We start from the raw sequence: 8,978 nt of genomic DNA on the forward strand, positions 1-8,978 counted from the left end.
AGGTGTGCAAATCAAATATTTGCAAGATCGATTTAAATAGAATTAAATCTTTGATAATTCAAAATTAAATTAAATTAAATCTGAAATATTCAAGTCAAACCACTGATGATTTGAAATTATCGAAGTGTTTGAATCTTTGAACCTTTCAGATTTGAAAATGAACTTGAATCAAATTCATTGTGATTCGCTTTGATTCAAATTCAGACTATTTGTACTCCTCTTATCCTCATATGCATTAATTTATAATTTATATAGATGACTCATATTAAAGAAAAAGACATAATGTAGCATTATATTTATATGTCGGTTTTGAAGTTTATTTTATTAGACGCTGATTTCTATTTATATTACGAAAAATTTAAGTGTTGCAAAAATGATATTATAAAAACTGCTGTATCATCTAGAATGCGTTTTTCTTGTTTGTATTATTTTTTAATTTCAAGGAATTCAAAAACAATGTAATGTGTGAGTATTGGCTTCTTTCTATAAATATCTTGCTTATTTATTACAATAACATAACTCAAAAATTATCATTTCTAAATTGTTTGCAAAAAGAGATCAACTCTTCATTCAATGTTTGCAAAAAAAGAACAACTCTTCATTGAATAAAGTGATATTTTTATTCCTCTAAAATCAATTATTACACAAAAATGATATTATAAAATTTTAGTAACTCAAGACATTCAAACTCATTTTTTGGAAACCTATTTTTTTTAAATTATGTCATTATTGCAACAAGTAATGTATTAGAAAAAACATATAAAATGTTTATGTTTCTTTCTCTGGTATAATCTCTGACTATAGTACAAAAAATACGAAGATAATAAGAAGAATAGATAATAAGAATAAATAATAAAAAGAATAACAGACAACTAATTAATAATGTTTGCATTATAATTTTTCTTTACAAATGTATAATTACATATACAATTTTATGCATTATTATATGTAATTATATATGAGCAGTAATTATTTCTTTTTACATTTTATAATTATAAAAACAAACACTCCAATAATTATCCTTGTAATTATTTTTAAATTTTAATTATTTTTTTTACATATATGAATAGAGATTACATGAGAGAAAGAAAACATCTATGGACTTATTTTACATATAATTATATATATATATATATATATATATATATATATATATATTATATATACATATTATATGTTTATATTTGATTATATGTAGATCTTTTTAGCAAGTTTTTCCCATTTTATAAGCTGATATCAGTTTTAATTTTTTACGGCAGCGGATAAGAGATATGTGAAGCAATTGTACGTGTGTATAGGGCATATTTAAATTGTTTTTTGACTACATCGAGTTTATCAAAAGGTTTAGCATGACTCAAGAGAGAAGATTGCACAACCTACTTGCGTTTAGTGTCACATATACGTGTTTTACCTTGGAGTTTCTATTCACACGATTACCTCGTTATGGAAAACACGGCCTCCTGACACGCATGTATGTACCTTCCCCTACTCACACGCATCATACGTATTGACATTAATGTTTCTGTACGTAAACGGAAATGTGCTCATGATATCATGCAACTTCTATTGTAAAAAATACGCGTGTAAATTGTGCTCACACAAAAGTGTGAAACAATACAAAGCTACAAAAATGTTTTAATTTATGAACATTTTTTCATTTATTTAATAAAATATTGCAAAATTTATGTCTCATATAAGAAAAATTGTATCGTTTTTTTGTTTTATTGACATTTTTATTGATAATGGTCAAAATAAATTCTCATTAATTAAATAAAAATAATATAAAATAAATTTTTGCAAAAAAATATATGTATTTAAAAAATTTGTTTTATTTAATTTTTTATAGGTGACACAGTTTTTTGGGAAACGTTTCGAAATTAGCTGAAAGTACTGGCGCTGCTGTTACTGAAATGACTTTTAGCGTTCCAAAATTCAAGTTTTTACTGTCTAGTATTGGATTTCGGAACGACGTGAAGGGTCAATTGAGGGTTAACGTCCAAAGAAAACTCTCAAATAAATACAAAAAAATACACCCAACTAGGCATTGACGGTCCAAAATGATAAATTAAATGTTAATCCTCAAATGGATTTATTTGAGAGTTAACATTTAATTTTGTGTCATTTCGGATCGCCAATAATGCCTAGGTCTTATCTGAAAAATTGCGAATAAAAGATTAATTATTCAAAATAGTTTTATTCAAAATAATAAAATATATTTATCTTGTACATAGTTTATACATTATATCTTATAAATTTTAGTGACTAAATACGTATAAAATTTATTTATACATCCCATACAGCACAGAGAGATTGCAGGAACATTATGAATGATTTCATTGAAACATTATAATATTGCATTTTGATTGCGAAACATTGCTGCAACATTGTTGGAAGATTGCAGCAACATTAAGATGTCCGCTTTTTGAAATATTGCATTGAAACATCCCATTTTTCCAAAATATTCACATAAATATTATTACACCACATAATTCCAATGAACAAGACAATATTTGTGTAACATTTTAAAAAACATTTTTCACAAAAAAAATTTCGGGAATCTTTTTCGGAAATTTCCAAGCGGTCACCCATCCAAGTTGCGACTCTGGTGAATGTTGCTTGACTTCCGTGATCGCTGCGAATTGATCCCTCATGATGACCTGTGAACACTTTATGTTGATATGTGTATATAATTGGTAGATCAGGTCAATATACGTTATTGAAAAAATGAAATATGTATAATTAAAGTACAATATTTATATAAACAAATATAAAATTATAATTTTTTTTACTAATTTTACAAATGCAGAATAACATTTAAAATAATTTTTCTGTTATTTGTTTAAATAAGAATGTAATTAAAAAATATATATCATTATAATACAATAATTAAATTCAATATGAACTAATTTTTATTAAAAAAACAATTAAAAAATATTGTTTGTTTATTAGGCTGTAGATCGAGGTTTTTTCAGATATGGATCTATTTTGTCTATTGATATAAATATTTATGTTTCTTAATAATACTATGATGCATACAGCACCACGGGACCGTATGCCTTTTTCTAAACGTTTTAGAGTCAACATATTAAGGATGTCTGCAGACATCTATGCAAAGTCGATTTGCAGTCAACTTTGAAAGTCTGACTTGGATGAGTCAACTTACAATCGATATATGGACGGTTGTACTGTTAGGGAATGTAGAGATTTAGCGGAAAATTTAGTAACGTCGCCCGACCTTAGTTTGCTAAATGCGGATGAATAATTATGGATGTGTTAAATTAATACATTAATATACGCAAATATTTTGCTTTGGCTCTTTATTGCTACTACTTTATTCAAAAATTATGATATTGCAATGTTTCCGGAATATTACTGGCATATGCCATGCGATGTTGCAGGCATATTGTTCATTTATGTTTCTGCAATGTCTCCGTAATATTGCATTGCAATCTGCAACATTGCAACATTGCTGCAATGTTGTTGCAATTTTCTGTGCTGTATGGGATGTTTGATCTTGTAATTAATATTTGCAAGATCATATATATATATATACACACACACACACACACACACACACACGCACACGCACACGCACACGCACACGCACGCACACACGCACACACACACACGCACGCACACACACACACACACACACACACACACACACACACACACGGGGTGATTATTAATGACTGTTACAGCGTGTTACCCTGCAAGAATTCATACCGACAGAACTTATAATATACTAAGCGCTCATTAGATGACAGCTTCGGCCGGCACGCGCGCGTGCCTTTGAGTATATTCGGCATGGGTAGCGACTGTTGCGCGTCCCTAGCGGCCTTGAACAGAATCTTCCAAGTCGTGCATCGATGCGATTCAAAGATCGGATGCGTATGCAAGTTATGAAATAAATTTTGTAATAAACATTAGCAACGTAATTGATTATGTTGGAAGTGGTTTGAGAGCGTATGTTGAAGGGGAGAATGTACTGAAGGCAAATCACCTTATGTATGTTGGAATAATTTCCAAAAAAGTAGATGAAATAAAAATAATGTCCTTGTGCTTAAAAAGCTCGGATTTGTTTGGTCCACCACACAAAATTAATTTAGTTATTAATATAGTTAATAGAATAAATATATCTTGCATATGTTCCTGCAAAGCAGGCCAGTCTGGTAAATGTAAACATAGTATTGCCTTATTAATGCATTTAACTAGGTAAGTAACATTAACAATTTTATTTTCATATATTGTGATGCATAGACTAATTTATTTTCACATTCTTGAAGAACTGCTATCGAAGATATCGAAGAATCAAGCTGTACAAACGTAAAACAAAAATGGGAAAAATTAAAAGAAAATGCAAAATTGATGTATAAAGTTCCCAGATAGCACAAAATATTTACTAAATATTTATAATATTTGTTTTAATATTTTATAAACATTTATCAAAACATTTAATAAATGTTTTTATGGCCGTAGATTGGACTGATCATAAATATTTATCATAAATGTTTTAAAAATATTTATGATTTATGATAATTATTTGAAAATGTTCAAAATATCCGCATAAATATTATATTACACCACATAAACCCAATGAGTAAAACAATATTTCTATATTTTAAAAAACAATTTTCGCAAAAAAATTCCATTCTTAGGAATTTTTTTCGGAAATTCTGAAGCGGTCACCCATCCAAGTCGCGACCAATATTTTAGAAAATATTTTAACAATATTTTTGATAAAGTTTTTTATAATTTTTTTCCGTCATATATATAAAATATGTATAAAATATTTCAATAATATTTATAAAAAATATTTATGATATATATTTATTAATATTTATCATAAATACCTGCGGTCCCGTGGTGCTGTGTGCATTATAGTATTGTTAAGAAACATAAATATTTATATCAATAGATGAAATAGATCTATATATGAAGAAACCTCGATCTACAGCCCAATGAACAAACAATATTTTTTAATTGTTTTTTTAATAAAAATTTTTTTATATTTAATTTAATTATTGTATTATATTGATATATATTTTCTAATTGCATTTTATTTAAAAAAATAACAAAAAAGTTATTTCAGATACTATTCTGCATTTGCAAAATTAGTAAAAAAATTATAATTTTATATTTATTTATATAAATATTGTGCTTTAATTATACATATTTCATTTTTTTCATAACGTATATTGACCTGATCTACCAGTTATATACGAGTACACATATCAGCATAAAGTGTTCACAAGACATCATGAGGAATCAGTTTGCAGCGATCACGGAGGTCAAGCAACGTTCACCAGAGTGAACTTGGATGGGTGACCGCTTGGAAATTTCCGAGGAAGATTTCCGAAATTTTTTTTGTGAAAAATGTTTTTTAAAATGTTACACAAATATTGTCTTGTTCATTGGAATTATATGGTGTAATAATATTTATGTGAATATTTTGGAAAAATGGGATGTTTCAATGCAATATTTCAAAAAGCGGACATCTTAATGTTGCTGCAATCTTCTAGCAATATTGCAGCAATGTTTCGCAATCAAAATGCAATATTACAATGTTTCAATGAAATCATTCTGCAATGTTTCTGCAATCTCTCTGTGCTGTATGGGAAGTATTTATGAAAAGTAATCCAATTCTTATGAAAAAATCTGAAAAAACTATAAAATTATACAGATATTTTGAAAAATTATATACAAGTAATTTGAGAAAAATTTTTCAGCAGGGGCCTGTACGTATCATTTGACACTGCTCGGCCATGGCGCGCGAGCCGGCCGAAGTAGCTGTCATCTAATGAGCGCTTAGTATATTATAAGTGTAACGACCTGACTTTTTCCGCGCACGGGGCGGCATGAGTTCGGCGGACTAGGACGCGGATCGCCAAGAGAACTAGACAGTTTGTTGGGTGGAAAGAAAGCAGCGAATTTATTTCGCGTAACGTATTGTACAATTATAATAGCGTGGCGTTTTAGCCACGACGCGCGGACGGACGGATGGTGGTGACGCTCGAACGGACGTAACACAACTTAGAAATTACGCGCGGACGGACAGACGGAAACCAGAGCGCGCGGACGGACGAACGGTATTTACACGCGAGATTTGTAACGGTCGGCTTTTAACGCGGTATTGTACACGGGTCTATTTACAAGTTTCGTGGGATTTCCGAGCCGAGATTCTCGGAACTCGGAATCCTTGTTGACGCGCGGGTACCGTGGCCTTGCCGAAGGCTGCGGCCACAACCGTAGACGACGCGCGCGCGGTACAGCTGTACTCGGTCCCCATCGCGGCGCGCTACGGTTAATACCGCGATGTTCGGCGGTGATGATTGACTCACGCCAAGAGCTCTTGGTAGAGGCGCGGAACTTCACACCCCAGGTCGTGAGTCGATACCGAGACGGGACGGCGGATCGGGAAGTGCCGACTACCAGGATCTCCTGGTGGAGCCCAAGATGGACTTGAGCCCGTGAACCGGCGGTCTAAGAAGACGAATGGCTCGTGTCAAGATCGCTTGACTGAAGCTAAGGCGCTTAACTCCGTGTGAGCACTCGGGATAGGCTTTCTTCTGCGGACGGGAGATCGGACGAAGAAGAAGAAAGCCTCGACTCTAGGAGCGGCGGTGCTTATATATTCGAATCTCGAGGGCAGGGGCGGTGCGGGGGTACGGAACGGTACGGAAATCGGTGGGGGTCTCCCCGCCGCTCGAGATCGGTCCAGCGGCCGCCATTCCGGTCGAGCGCGTGCGCGCGGGGATCTGTCACGGAGATCTCACGTGCGGATGCGTCAACGCGCGCTACGCCGGTGTTTATGTGTCTTATTGGCGCTACGCGCTGTGTTTTCGCTGTCCGGCGGTTGTTCGGCCGGACAGCCCGGAACGGTGGACGGTCCGAGGGGGGAGCGGAAAGGCGGTTTGTTACACCACCTTCCCCCCCCCCTTCGAGTAGGCCTGAATCCAGATGCCTAAAACCATGCATCTTATTTTTCCGGTCGTGCGTAGGACTTCTCCTTGCACGACCGGAGTCGGCCATTACGGTCGAACCGTAGATGCCAGCGGCGGTTGCCGAGACGCGGCTTGTACTCGCGGCTCGTGTGCACCGCGAAGTGGGGGACCTCGACCACAATCCCTGGCTCGACTTCCACGGTTACTGGTGGCGGTGGTGTCGGCCCTACGGCCCGCAGCGGTGCTGGTGTCGGTGGCGGCGGCGGCTGCGGCTCTGGCGCGGCTCGTGGTGGCGGACGTGGTGGCTCCAGCATGAGCCAGGCACGTTTCTCCTGCGTGCGTCGATCGGACGGCTGCACCAGGCGACCTCGGCGTACTCCGACGGTGGCGACGGGTTGTCTGTGGCTGGTGGTGGCCATGGGGGTATCTCGTTGTTCCGGCGGCGGTCTCGACTTTGTCGGTTGCTCCATCCCGGGCCATTCCGGATCGTATGGCTCCGGGGCTTCGCCTAATGACTCGGCGATTTCGGCGATGATACCGTCGTGCTCCATTTCTCTTTTGAGGATGAGCCGGTCGGTTCTCGGTAGCAGAGCGCGAATTCCGGCTACCGGTGCGCGCGCTTGTTGTCGGTGTTTGCCCACGTGCCTTGGCCGTGTCGCTCTTGCCGGATCATCGTTCGGCTCGGCGGCCGAGTCACGAGCGCGCCGCATACCGCGTTGTCGTCGTCGTCGTCGGTGTCGGATTCGGTCTCTTGTTCTTCGATAGGAGCGGGGGCCGGCTTAAGGTCCTGGACATGGATGTGCCGGTACCATTTGCCCCCCGCGCTTCGGAGGTCGTAGATCACCAGCGATATGACGCGGCGTATCTTCAGCGGCCCAATGTATCTCGGCGCGAGTTTCGCGTTGAACGCATCCGCGCGGCGGGAGAGAGGTTGGTCACGCTTCCACACCCAGTCTCCCCGTTTTGGTCGCCATTCTCTCCGGCGCAGATCATAATACTGTTGCTGCCGTTAGAACGCGCGCGCTAGTTTGGTGCGGACGAGCTCGTATGTTTCGCGCAGTCGGCGCTGTAATGCGTGCGGTCGTTGCGGTGGGCCGGCTGGCGCGCGTTCCTCCGGCCGTCGCAGCTCGCGGCCGTGGTTCAAAAATGCCGGCGTATGCCCCGTAGCGTCGTGAGTCGCGGTGTTGTACGCAAACTGCAATTCGGCGAGGGGCTCGTCCCACTTACGGTGGTTGCGGTTCAAGTACTGTCTTATCATCGTTTTTACGGTGCGGTTTGTGCGCTCGACCGGATTGCAGTGCGGGGCGTACGTCGGTGCAAGACGGTGGCGGATTCGGAACCCACGCAGTAGATCGGTCAGGGTCGCGGAGCGGAGCTGGGTACCGTTATCCGACCAGATTTCCTCCGGACATCCGTGTCGTAGGATTACGGCTTCGGTCAGCGCGGCGGTAACATTTGCGGCGGTAGCGCGTCGGAGCGCTCGCATTTCCAGCCACTTCGTGAACCGGTCCTGCATAGTCAATAGCCAGGTGTGCCCCTTGGTCGATCGCGGAAGCGGTCCCACCAGGTCGATGGTCACGTGTTGTCACGGTTGCGACACGTCGGTCGGGTGGAGCAGTCCGGCCGGTCGCCGTTGCTCCGGTTTATGGGCCAGGAATGTTCGGCATCGTCGCACGTATCGCGAGATATCGCGGAACATGCCCGGCCAGTAGAAGTGGCGGGCGATGCGAGCGATCGTTTTCGCTGTTCCGAGGTGCCCGGCGGTCGGTGCGTCGTGGTGGTACCGTTGGAGGAGCTCGGTGCGGTTTTTGCGCGGCGCGCACTCCTTCCACTGCGAGTCGTTCGGCGCGTCGGAGAAGTCCAGCGTGTGGAGCACGTGCCGGTATAGGCGACCATCCGCTATACGGAAGTCCGGGGCGGCGTCTGGAGTGTTGGAGGCGATGCTCCGCCACTTCCGGTACCACGCGTAAGCCGTGTTCGCGGCGGCGTTAACGGCCGTTTGCCGTGAGAGCGCGTCCGCGACTTTATTCAATG

The sequence above is a fragment of the Solenopsis invicta genome, chromosome 13, assembly GCF_016802725.1.
Source record: "Solenopsis invicta isolate M01_SB chromosome 13, UNIL_Sinv_3.0, whole genome shotgun sequence".
In the NCBI taxonomy this organism is placed as follows: domain Eukaryota; kingdom Metazoa; phylum Arthropoda; class Insecta; order Hymenoptera; family Formicidae; genus Solenopsis; species Solenopsis invicta.